The sequence below is a fragment of the Diceros bicornis genome, chromosome 2, assembly GCF_020826845.1.
Source record: "Diceros bicornis minor isolate mBicDic1 chromosome 2, mDicBic1.mat.cur, whole genome shotgun sequence".
NCBI lineage: Eukaryota > Metazoa > Chordata > Mammalia > Perissodactyla > Rhinocerotidae > Diceros > Diceros bicornis.
The window spans coordinates 42,285,112-42,298,204 of NC_080741.1; positions in this window are offsets into that span (position 1 = coordinate 42,285,112).

The window sequence follows — 13,093 nt, forward strand, 5'->3', positions numbered from 1 at the left end:
GACATTGGTTCTGGGTATCCCTACAGATACAGAAAATAAAGATAAAGTGTTAGGGAGACTAAATCCAGGACTTAAAGGTTAAAAATAGTGGCTTCATTATATACATGTATCTCCTTACCCTCCAAACACCCCGTGAAAATGACAGCAAAAATTAAAAATGGTATTAATCCATAAGAACAAAGAGAATTGCAAAGGAGATATTAAACCTAAGAGAGTTCACCAAATTTTGGACAACAGAATGTAGGTAGATGAGAGGGAAGAGATTAGCATCATAGAACATGGTACAATGTAGTGCTGTTGGGTGGTTGCTGACAAGATATGAACCAGATTTACCTGAAATCCTCCCCAGAGGCTTGACACCTGGAGATACTTGTAACTGCAAAATCCATAAAGGTTGGAAAGCTGAAAAAATTTTTTTGAAAGTTCATTTAGCTGCATAACATGGTCTGAACTGAACTCTTTTGGGGAGAACTTGACTTAAACTAACATGAGGCTATTTATAGCCTTTAATTTTTCCGCTAAATGTGCACATTCATAAGTTTCACTGCAGAAATAATAATAATAATGCAGAAATAATGTTTGAGAATTTTTTATTTATAAAAACGTAAGGGCCAGCCCATGCCTTAGCAGTTAAGTGCGCGTGCTCTGCTACTGGCGGCCCGGGTTTGGATCCTGAGCAAGCACCAACGCACCGCTTGTCCAGTCATGCTGAGGCCGCGTCCCACATACAGCAACTAGAAGGATGTGCAACTATGACATACAACTATCAACTGGGGCTTTGGGAGAAAAAGGGAAAAAAAAAAGGAGGAGAATTGGCAATAGATGTTAGTTCAGGGCCGCTCTTCCTCAGCAAAAAAAAGAGGAGGATTGGCATGGATGTTAGCTCAGGGCTGATCTTCCTCACACACACACACAAAAAAACATAAAAAAAAAATGTAAACAAAAATTGTAATATAACTCTTCAGGGAAGACAGAAGAGGGGGATTAGTGTTGAGATTAGGGGATGTAAGAGCTAAAGCCTCAAGAACCTTAAAAGGAAATTAAGGCATAATGCTCTAAAACTGATATGTCAAGGAATGGCAAGGCAGCTATATTATTCAGAAATATGGTAGCAAATACCTAGGCAGTGCTATAACCACAAAGAAAAGTAGGTGTCCAAAGAACTTCTTTAGTAACTTCTCCCAAACAATCGAGGAATAAATAATTCTAATTGATACAATCTCTTTGAGATAGTACAAGAAGAAAGACTATTTCCCAACTAATTTTAAGGAGGTAGCTTAACTTTAATACCTCTCAGGACAGCACGGGAAAGGACAATTTCAGCCCAAGTATCACCCATGAACATCAATTTAGATTATTAGCAAACTGAATCCAGGAATGTTTGAAAGGGATACTACATAATGATTAAGTAGAGCTAATCCCAAGAGAACAATGCTGATTTAATATAAGAACATCAATTAATATAATATGTAACCCACCCATTAACAGATAAAAGAATAATCATTTTATGATTGTTTCAGTTAATACAGAAGAAGCATCTGATAAAATTCAGCATTGATTTGTGATTTAAAAATTAGCAAGTCTCCAGTAAAAAGAACTTCCTTGATCTGATAAACGGTATCTACAAATAACTCATGGCAAATGTCATTCTCAATGATGAAAGGTTAAAAGCTTTACCTTTGAGGTCCGGAACAAGACAAAGATGCCCACCATCACCACTGCACTTCAGCATTGTTTTGGAGGTCTTAGCCAGAAATAAAAATGAAGAAACAAAATTGACATTTTTACAGATTTACAGATCCAACAATCTACAGATATGTTAGAATTAATAAGCAAGTTTTGCAATTTGCTGGATACAGAAAAAAATATATATATAGACTCCAAATTGCTTTATATATTTCAACAGATTTATTTTACAGAACGTGACAAGTTGATTTTAGAGTTTATATGGAATTGCAAAGGGCTGAGAACAGACAAGAGAGTCTTGAAGAAGAAGAATGAGGTACAGGACTTGCCCTAACAGATATCAAGATTGATATAAAGCTTTAGTAGTCAAGACAGTTTGGTATTGAAACAAGGATAGAAAAATATCCCAGTGGAACAGAACAGAGTGTCTGGAGGCAAACCCATTCTTATATGAACGTTTTATTTCTAAGGAAGGAGGAATTGAAGGTCGCTGGAAACAGAAAGACTTTTTAATAAACGGTATATAGTTCAATAAATAGTGTCTGGTTATCTGTATAATAAAATAAGGAATCTGACACTCTTTGACACCATACACAAAAGTCAATTCCAGATGGATTAAAGTGAGAACTATGAAGATTTTAGAAGATAATATAGGAGAATATTTTCATGACCCTGTATAAGGAAAGATTTTTAACATGAGATACAAAAAATGCTAACCAACAATGTAACCATTAATAAATTTGACTACACTAAAGTAAAGAGCTTCTGTTCATCAGTCACTTTAGAGAGTGAATGTTTGAGACACAGAGTGAGAGATGTATATAACTAAGAAAGGGCTAATATCAAAGATGCATGACGACCTTCCACAAATCAGAAAATCTTATTAAAAATGGGCAAAAGTCTTGACTAGACACTTCACAAGAGAGGCAATGCAAACGGCCAATAAAATATGAAAAGCCTCTCAATCTTAAACTAATTAAATTAGATATGAAATTAAATACCATTAACATGTAGATATCCCTTACCCAGCCAACAGATTGGTACTGATGATAAAGTCTGACAACATTAAATGTTGGAGTTAATGTGCATCATGAACAACTTTCATTTATTGTTGAAGGGAGCATGAATTGATACCATCATTTTGGAAAACAGTTTGGCATTATCTAGTGGATCTAGACAAGTATAAGAATGCTTATAACAGTATTGCTCTTAATAGCCCCAAATTGGAAATAACTTGAATGTTAATTCACAGCAGAACTGATAATAAATTTATTGTGGATTGATAAATGGTGGTTGATTCTCACCAGCATAGTAATGAGTAAAAGGAGCAAGAGACAAAAGAATACATATAGTATAATTATATTAGTATATATTATATTTTAAGGGATAGAGGATTGCCTGGTATCCCAGTAAGACTGAAGTCAAGTTTCTTCTTTTCTCTCCATTTTCTCTGTCTACTTGCTTAAGCCCAGACACTGGGTCCTGGTCTATGAACTTAAATTCTATCTGCGGAAATCTTCTGCCAAGGGTTAGTCTTGATATTAAGTTTACTGTATTTGTAGGTAAAATCCAGTTATTACATATTCTCTCAGAATTTCAGACATTTCTGCTTTTGTTTCTTTGTTTTGCAAAATTCAGATATCTTTACTGATGGCGCTCTTCAATCCTTCTTATCTTGTTTATTAAAAACCTCTTCATTGCCACTTTCCATTCCTCTAGCACAGAGCTAAATTACCCATTGACATAGCTTCTGCTTCCACTTCTGAATCAATATGGCTACTTACTTCTTTTTATTTATTCAGTGATAAAACCCATCACATTTCTATGGTTCAAATCACACTTCAAGGTCCCTAGACCACCACAGTACTATATACCCTAAATTTTTTCATGTGTGGCACCTTCATAGTCAAGCTTTCTCCCTTGAAATATCAACTTAAATATCTTTACCAAGGCAACAAATTATTAAGTCAATAAATCATAATTACAGATTTTTAGAAGTCAAAGACAACTTTTATAGACTATAGAAACAATTACTGAAGTTCAAATTTCTTACAGGACTCCTTTGTTAGAAGTATCATCTGCAAAAACAAGAAGAAAGAAGACGAAAAATTGGAGGAGTGAAAACTGGTGGAAGAAACATGAACAATCTAAGATATGCAGGTGACACCAACTTACTGGCAGAAAGCAGAAATGACTTGAAATGACTTCTGACAAAAGTGGAAGAATAAAGTGCCAAAGCAGGGCTGCATTTGAACATCAAGAAGACAAAAATCACGACTACAGAAGAACTACACAACTTTAGCATAGACAATGAAGATACTGAAATTGTCAAAGATTTTATTTAGTTGGTTCAGTCATCAACGTAAATGGAGACTGCAGCCAAGAAATCTAGAGAGGACTGAGACTTGGATGGGCAGCAAATGAAAGAATTAGGAAAGAGCAGCAAGTGTAAGGAAGTGTCATTAGAGACGAAGGCCAAGATCATCCACACCCTCATATTCCCAATTATTATGTACGGGTGTGAAAGCTGGACAGTGAAGAAGACCAACAGGGAAAATTTGATTCATTTAAAATGTGGTCTTGGAGGTGAGCTCTACGGATACTCTGGACTATGAGAAAGATGAACAAGTGGGTCCTAGAGCAAATTAAGCCTGAACTATTTCTTGGAGGCAAAAATGATAAAACTGAGGCTGTCCTACTTTGAGCACATCATGAGAAGGCAGGCTCTTTTGGAAAAGACAGTAATGCTGGGAAAAGTAGAAGGCAGCTGGAAAACAGGAAGACCAAATATGAGATGATTGGACTCCATGAAGGAAGCCATAGGCATGCGTCTACAGGAGCTGAGTAGGGCTGTTGAGGACAGGACATTGAGCACGTCACTCATTCATAGGGTCGTCAGGAGTCAGAGCCAGCTTGATGGCATGTAACAACAAAGAACAATTTTATGAAGCAAGGTGCTATCGCTTGTCAGTAGTTTTAGGACAAGATGAACATTTTTTTCCTTCTTATTAAGATTTATCTCACCAGTTGTTAGAAAACCTTGTAGATATCAAGGCCAAGTGCTAGAATTCCATTAGTTTGTACTAAGGAAGAAAAAAACCAAAAACAGATCTGAGAAGCTCAACAATTACAATATGGAAAGAAAGAGGATAGATGAGGATTTTTAACAAATTAAATATGAAGCGTGAAGTGTTTTCCATTTCTAACACCAAGCTGACACCCCTGGGATAGCTCCTAGTTGATTTTTCTTATTTCTGGTTTTTCTGTTAACTGTTCCAAGAGTATATATATATATATTTTTTTTTTGTGAGGAGATCAGCCCTGTGCTAACATCCACCAATCCTCCTCTTTTTTTTTTTTTGCTGAGGAAGACGGCCCTGGGCTAACATCTGTGCCCATCTTCCTCCACTTTATATGGGACGCCGCCACAGCATGGCTTGCCAAGCAGTGCGTCGGTGCGCGCCCGGGATCCGAACCAGCGAACCCCGGGCCGCCGCAGCGGAGCGCGCGCACTTAACCACTTGTGCCACCGGGCCGGCCCCCCAAGAGTATTTTATTATATTAAAAAAGAGAGTTTATAGGTTATCACTGATTGAAAGTTGTGGCTGAAACGTTTAATACTCATCCAATATCCATGGCTTCTCATATTTCCCAGTGCCCTTTCAGTTCAATGGGCTGTGCAACTAGTTCTGGCTAGTTACAGCATGGCTATTACAGTGAGTTACAGGAGCTCCACAGATGGGGCTATGTAACTAGTTCTGGCTGTGAGCAGAAGTGATGCTGAGAGTGATCCTCCTGTAATTTCCACAGCTGGTTGCTACTGGAAGCCCGGGCTTTTGGGTCACCACATGGAAGGGGGATCCCTGAAGAGATATCAGACTCATATGAGATTGTTAATGAGCTAGAAATAAACCTGCACGTGTTGGGACATTGATATTGTTTGTTACTACAGCAGAGCCTCGTCTAAACTGACTGACACAGAAGGGATTTTTAAATCTAATTTCTTCCAGCAATCTATCTGATGTTTCCTTCCTTCATTCAGTGGTGTTTATGGAGCATCTCCTAGGTAGGGCTTGGGCAGTATACTCTAATGAGTGAGTGGCCAGGAAGTTAACAGAAAATTGCTGTGCAGAACAGCTGAGAGGCAGGGAAGCCAACTAAGCCATCAGGAAAAGCTTCCAGGAAAAGGTGGCACTCAATTAGAGTCCTGAAAAACAGCAGGAAGTCGGTAAGTCTAAGAAACTGTAGAAGGGCATTTTAGGCAGTAGAAACAATATGCAAGGGTAGAGAGGTATGAACAGACACACTAGGTACAGGGAACTATAGTAGAAGGTCAATAGTGCCAGTGAGGCCCACTCACCCAGCCTTCCTTTGCACAGCACACCAACCTGACCCCTGGGAGAACCCCACATGCTATGCCCTCTCCAGAATTGGTAACTGCTAATGTTTGCTAATTTGGTTCAGTCAGTCTTGCTATGTTCTGCTCTGTGGAGAGGTGAAAAGTGCTAGGAAACTTAATTAAAAAATGGTTTTAGAATGAGCCAGTGCTGAGTGTAAATCTTGCCTGGGTCATCTGGCAAGTCATGTAACCTCCTGTGTAAAATGGCCATAGTAATACTTCATCCCATATTGCAGGGTTTGTGAGAGCATTCAGTAATGTTTTCATGGGCAAGGTATCTCAATTTATAGCTGAAAAAATGCACACACACACACACACACACACACACATACACATCTGGTACAGTGGAAGCCAATTTGCCATGCTGAACGGCAGTTCTGATGCAGCACAACCAGAACACAGTGGCTGTGGCACATCTCTTCTGCAGACCTGGTCTGATCTGAGGCTTGAGCCAGAGCAGAGGCCCCTCCTTAGTGCCCCCTGAACCACATTCAGACCACAGATTCATTTTGTTTAACCTGTATAACATGACTTTAAAAGTGAACTCATTGTCAACCTGTAAAAATTAGATGATTTCATATAAAAGATAGAATTTCCAGCTTTTCTTGAAAAATCGGAATAAAGCAGCAACATAGATCTACAAGGTGGCAGCCTCTTGGCATGGCGCATGCCCGGGTCATCACAGCCCACTGGAATCTGTTAGTCTCATTTACTTTACCTCGTAGGCATTTCATTTGCTACCCTGAGTCAGACAAATGGATGGGTTACATAGTCTCCAGGTAAGCAGTCATCCAAGAACAGTTTCTCTCACATCCAGACCTGAGAAGTCCGAACAGCATTTAGTCCTTGCTTGTGTGCTCTGGGAACCAGTGGGGGTAACTCTGCTGTGGACTGGTCAAGGTGGGGCCATTGCCAGCCAGGCTGGAGTGGAGACGACATTCTGAGCGTTGGCTGCCCCAGTCTAAGGAGGAGATGAGTGAGGTCGTTTATCCTCTCCCTGAGGATGGGCCAAACCAGTACTCACAGGCAGCTTTTTTCACTCTCCAATTTATAAAATGCTGTCAACTATGTGCTCTTCTGCTAACCTCCTAGGTACCAGGCAATTTTGCAGTTAAGGAATCAGAGGTTCTGGAGAGTTATGAACTCTCAGAGCTGGAAGGGAAGACCCAGTGTTGAGGAGAGTGACTTGCTTTCAGTTGGCCCTCTTTGACCCTCAAGGCCAGAGCTCTTTCCCCTCCATCATCCTGTTGTCCCCTGGGTCACAGGGGTTCCTAGTCTCCAGTAGGGTAGAGAGATGAAACATGAGCAGAAGGTAAAGCATTATGTGAGAGTCCACCATCAACCTCCATGGCCCCAGCAGGGCCTTGCTCAGGGCTGACACATAGGACAGCAGGCCCAGGCATCCAGGGGCTCAGCCACATCCTACTTGCCTTCAACAGCTGATCCTCACCTCCTCTCACAGGCACAGAGAGTGTGTGTGTGCATGGTGTACATCAGGGCTGCATCCCCCCGTTTAGCAGTTTGTGTACTGCATAATGACTGCAGGCTGAGGGAGCACTGAGTGAAGGCTGAAATCCAGCCCATGATTCTCACCCATTTATGGGCTTGCATCTGCCCAGAAGCGGCATTTTTTTTCTTCTAATTCCCATAAAAGTGCCCTGTAAGGTAGTAGGTGGTCCTCTGTACCATGACCCCAAAGATCCCTCCCGCCTAAAGCGAGAAGTTGTCCCAGACTCAGTCCTTTCCCTCTTTCTGTAAGAAATGACATCAGAAATGTCACATCTGGTTTTCCTTTTTACTTTCTCTTCTTCCTCCAGGAGGCCACTTCTCCACTCCTGATGTGGCTGCTCAGACCACTGCCAAGGCTGTAGGGGCCAAACCATTGGATTGAAGGGAGCATGATAGATGAGCAGAGTTCCAGGCAGTAAATGCAGGGAGTCGGTTTTGTGTTACTAAAGTGGAAATTCACATACTCCACACATTCAACTCTGTTTGAGCTGAAATAGTCATATTTCCTTCCCCAGAGCAAAGGAAATAGTGGATCAGTGAACAAGTGGAAAACTGGGCAAGATTTTCATCCTAGGAACTCAATAGGAAAGGACTGCAGTGAAATTAGGTATTAGACATTCACTAAACTAACCAAGATCCAAAACATAGAGAATTATTTAATTGTCTCTAATAGTCTAAAAGGGAGAAAAGATATCATTTTGAGAAGCCAACTTTTGGTTGATAAATTTGTCCACCTTTCTCCTATGCCACAGTTGGTAAATGTAGAAGTTGCAAAACAAGTGTGAGGTGATTAATTGCCCAGGGTTGATACCTGCCTCTCTGTTGGTCCAGTCTTTTTCATTCACCCAGTTTCTATTCTGCCAAATTATCTTACTTGTAGGCAATACTTCATATGCCTCAGGTAGAGACCAGTTCATAAATATTTACTTTATATTAACATATCCCCTTCTTGGTTGTCCTCCTGAAACACACATGGAGTGGTCTCTATGGTGGAAGAGTCAAGGGCAATTTCCAACTTCTTTTCCAAAAACCTGCATGAAGTCTGTTTAATTAGGAAATGAGATGTAGCATTTTTCCAGTCACATTAATGAAAATTCCCAGAACAGTTATTGCTTGGAAGGAAATATGTGTAACCTTCAGTTATGTCTGCAAGGAAGCGTGGGGCAGTCTATTACTAAAAGTAGAATTAATTACCTTATCATGAGATGATAAAGACCACACAGTCTAGAGCTGTACTATCCAATATGGTAGCCATGAGCCACAGGTGGCGATTGAGCATTTGAAATGTAGCTAGTCCAAATTGAGATATGGTTATGTGCAAAATACACATTGGATTTCAAAGACTTTGTATGAAAAAAGTTGTAAAATATCTCATTAACTGTTTTAAAATATCAATTACATGTTATTAAATGATAATGTTAGATATATTGTGTTAAATAAAATATATGATTAAATTGAATTCACCGATTTCTTTTTTACTTTTAAAAATCTGGGTCCTAGAAAGTTTAAAATTACATATGTGGCTTGCATTATACTTCTATTGGACAGCTCTGCTCTTGAACATGGGAGAAAAAATTACTCTTCTTATTGATTCACTGTTTAGTCCCTTTGAAGTCCATCTAGGCAAGGCACCCAGGAATCCATTACTCTCCCTTCTCCATGCCAAGTCTCCTGGGCCTTTCTAACCTCAGCACCCCACCACCTTCCATCCCTCTGTCATTCTGGGAGATGATACTCACTCAGGGTTCTGAAGACCATATTGATCATGGTTTTTTACTCTTTCCTGGAAGGCTTTGGCAGATCCACAGTCTCTTTCGTAGGAGAATTGACCTAGATCATTCAGAGTCTTCAGGTAGCTGCCTCTACAAGACAAACAAACCTTTCTCTTCCTAACTTTGTTGGCTTTCCAACAAAGTTTCCATGACCAAACTTAGATGAGTTCTTATGCTAATAAGGTTTCTGCCTCTTGACTTGATTCTACCAAAGACCCTGCCCTACTATGCATGAAAAATAACTCTCCATAAAGCCCTCTGAATACTTTTCAATGTGTTTTACATATTCTTTATTGCATCCTCGCAGAATATACTGAGGAAAGTAAGGCTATCATGAAATTCATTTAATGGATGAAATCCACAAAATGTAAGTGCTTTGCACAAGACTCAGCAAATGTTAGTTGATCAAACAGACCATAAGCCCTAGTTCTCTTCCGGCCCTGAATCTCTACAGCAAGTGAAGAAATCAACAGAAAATTTACTAGTGCTCTGAAACAAAAGCTGTAACCAGTTACTCTTTTTCCAATTCAGCTTCCACAATGTTTCAAAGGTAATCCTTTGAAAACACAACTTGATTGTGCTATCCCCTACAAAACAAACAAACAGAAACAAACAAGCAAACAAAGAAAATCTCCAGTGGCCACAGAATCACCACCATGCCCCTTTGCCTGCATAAATGATCTTCAATATACCTTTCTAGCCTCATTTCTCCCCTCCCTATCCTGCAACCTCCCCAACCCCCACAGCCCCTAGCACCTGTACAAATGTCACAGCTCAGCTCTCCTTTGGTCTTGTTTTCTCTGTTCCTCTCTTCTGGCTCTTTGCATTACTTCTACATCCCCCAGCCTCTTCACCTCCTGGCACACCCTTCAGGCCCAGAACAAATGTCAGCTCTATCAGAAGATTTCCGCAACCTTTCCAGGCAGAATTAGTATCTTCCTTCACTGGATTTCCACAATCCTTTGTACTCCCTTTGTGCACTATACTATTATCATATTAGGATCAACTCTTTTGTCTTTCTTCTCCTTTCGACTGTAAACTTCTTGAGAGCAGAGACTCTCCATCTCTGTATCTCTATGTGTAGTAAATACTCAGTGGATGATCGCATCCATTGCCATCTATGTGTTGATGTTTCTCAAGTCTATCTGCTGAATCCAGCTTTCTTTTCCAATTTCTAGACATAGTCCTTTAACAAATATCTGTCATCTGATGTCCCACGGGGACTTTAAACTCATTGTGACCCAACCTGAACTCACCATGTCCCCTACCCAAACTGCTCCTCTTCCAGGGTCCCCAACTCTGTGTTTGGCACCATCATCTACCTTTTTGCTCAAGCCAGAAAATGGGATTTATCCTTGACTCTATCTCCTCTCTTACCAACATCCCTTTCCCTCATCTAAAAAATCTTATTCTGTTACTTCAGCTTCCCAAATATCAATGAACTCTGTGCACTTCTCTTCATTCCTGCTGTCATTATCTCTGGGCATCATCATCTCTTGCCTGAATTATAGAAATCACACTCTTTGGAGTCTCCCTATCTTCAGATTTTCCCCCAACACCTAGAAAAGTGTCTGGCATGTAGCAAGCACTCAATAATTGTGATAACTGAACAAAAGAATCAATGACTATACATAGAAGAGTGAGTGTGTGACTCAATCATGTTAAGAGGGACCTTTGGATATGTCTCTCCTCCACCTCCCCATCTCCCACCATCCTGGTCCAATGATCCAGGAAATGACTTTAGGGCTGTTTTTTTTTGAACTTGAGACTGGAATAGCTTTCTTAACATGTGCAGCACCCACCAGCTTTCAACACATTTGCATATCAGTTATGTCAGCTGAACCTCACATTCCCCTATGAGACAGACACACTTGAGAACTCCCTTTTGGCAGCTGAGTCTCTTTTTCGTAGACTTAGAGAGGCTAAGTAATTTTCCCAGAGCTACCAAGGTGGTAAGGAGCAGAGGCAGGGCTCAGGTAGGAGCGTGTGGTCTCCAAAGCCTAGCCCAGTTTGGCTCAATTTGGCCTCATGCTCAGTGGGGCAGGTTTGGTTCTCTTGTTCAGTGGAATGCTCGCTCCTCAGGGAGTAGCTCCAGCACCAAGATACTGAAGACCAGGGGAGTCAGATGAAAACCTCTGAACCTCTGCTAGCCAGAGGCCTAGTGCCTCATCCTCACAGCCTGGGGAGTCTGGGACAGGGGCAAATGAAGGAAAGCTTGAACTTAAAGGCTTGAGGCTCTTCCTCAACTCATTTTGTCAACAATAGTCAACAATAATCGGGAGCTGCCTCTCCCACGTTGCTGATGAGAATGTCAGGGAGATGAAGTGCTTCTCTGCTGTGTCCTTAGTTTGCTTTCTGGAAACCAAAACTGCTGGAAATGTAGAAACGCAGTTGATGAAATCTACTTGGTCAGGGTAGAAAATCCAGATTTGTGAGTAATCACAGGAAGCAAGAAGAATCGCTGCAGTCAGCCTTGACGCCAGGAAATGGGCTGTCGATGGGCACCGATAGTGGAAGAAAGGAACTGAGTGCGTCCCAAATGGCACTGCGGGTGGCCTGAGCTCTGGAGGGGCCCACATCTTCCCGAGTCAACCATGTGTAAGTGCTGACAGGGAGCAGGAAGACTTCACTCAGGTGACTCTCAGCAGCTGCTTACAAGTACCACAGCATTTGAGGCATTGTGCCAGGCACTGGGCATGGAGCTGACACAGCACAGCCCTGGCTCCCTAGATGCTTAGTTCAGCTGGGCAGGTAAGACATGGACATAAATAGCATAACGCAAGATACAAAGTCATATGTTTCACAGAAGAGATTTTGGCAAGGTCCTGGGGCAACCAGAGCTGGGGGAACTAGGATTTGCTTCATGAGGGAGGAGACATTTCAACAGGGCTTAGACTAATATGTAGGATTTAGATTAACAGAGAATAAGAACATTCCTCACCAAAAGAGCCAGGAGTACCAAGATAAGAACTAGGATTCATGGCAAGGAGTCTGTCTAGTAAAGTTTCCTCAAAACTCAGCAACGGAGACTCCAGCAACTTGAGGCAATTCAGCCTTCTCTGTTGCTTCTATGGAGTTTAACCCCTCCCCCCAGTGGCTGGTAGCTAATGGTATACATTTCTGCATGATTCCAGAGCCTTATGGCTACTTCGTTCCCAGCTTGTTAGTTTCCCCAACAATAATTCTGCCAGGGTTGATCTCCAGAGCATTGGATCTTGTCATCTCCCGCTGGAAATCCTCTGCAGAAAAGTTGTAGCAGACTCTCTTAGTGCACTACATCTGTATCCCCTCGATCCTGTTACCCTTTCTGCGCACACTGGCTCCCCATGTGCTTTCCCTCTCCGTAGCCAGCACGTGTACTTATGTCACAGTGTGGTTGGTCTGTGCACATGAAGAGCCAGACGTGCCTGGGAATCTATGTCCCTACCCAGGGTCAGCCCTTGACTAACGATTGATGGACATGAGGTGCAAACACTCCACTTTCTTTGTCCCTGAGGTGTGCCTAATCTGTCTCCAGAGCCCACTGCAACATTGAGCCAAAGTTCCTTCTGGGGGACTTTGTTTGCTGTCACACTTTACTTGGCCCTTTTTCTTTCCTGATCCCACTTCCCCTTCACCTCTCCAGGTTTTTCCTGGAAACACTTCCTGATTACTTTCACTTGAATTCTCATATCAGGGTCTGTTTCTGGGGAACCCAATTTAGACATAAGCCAAGTGTGGAAAGCAA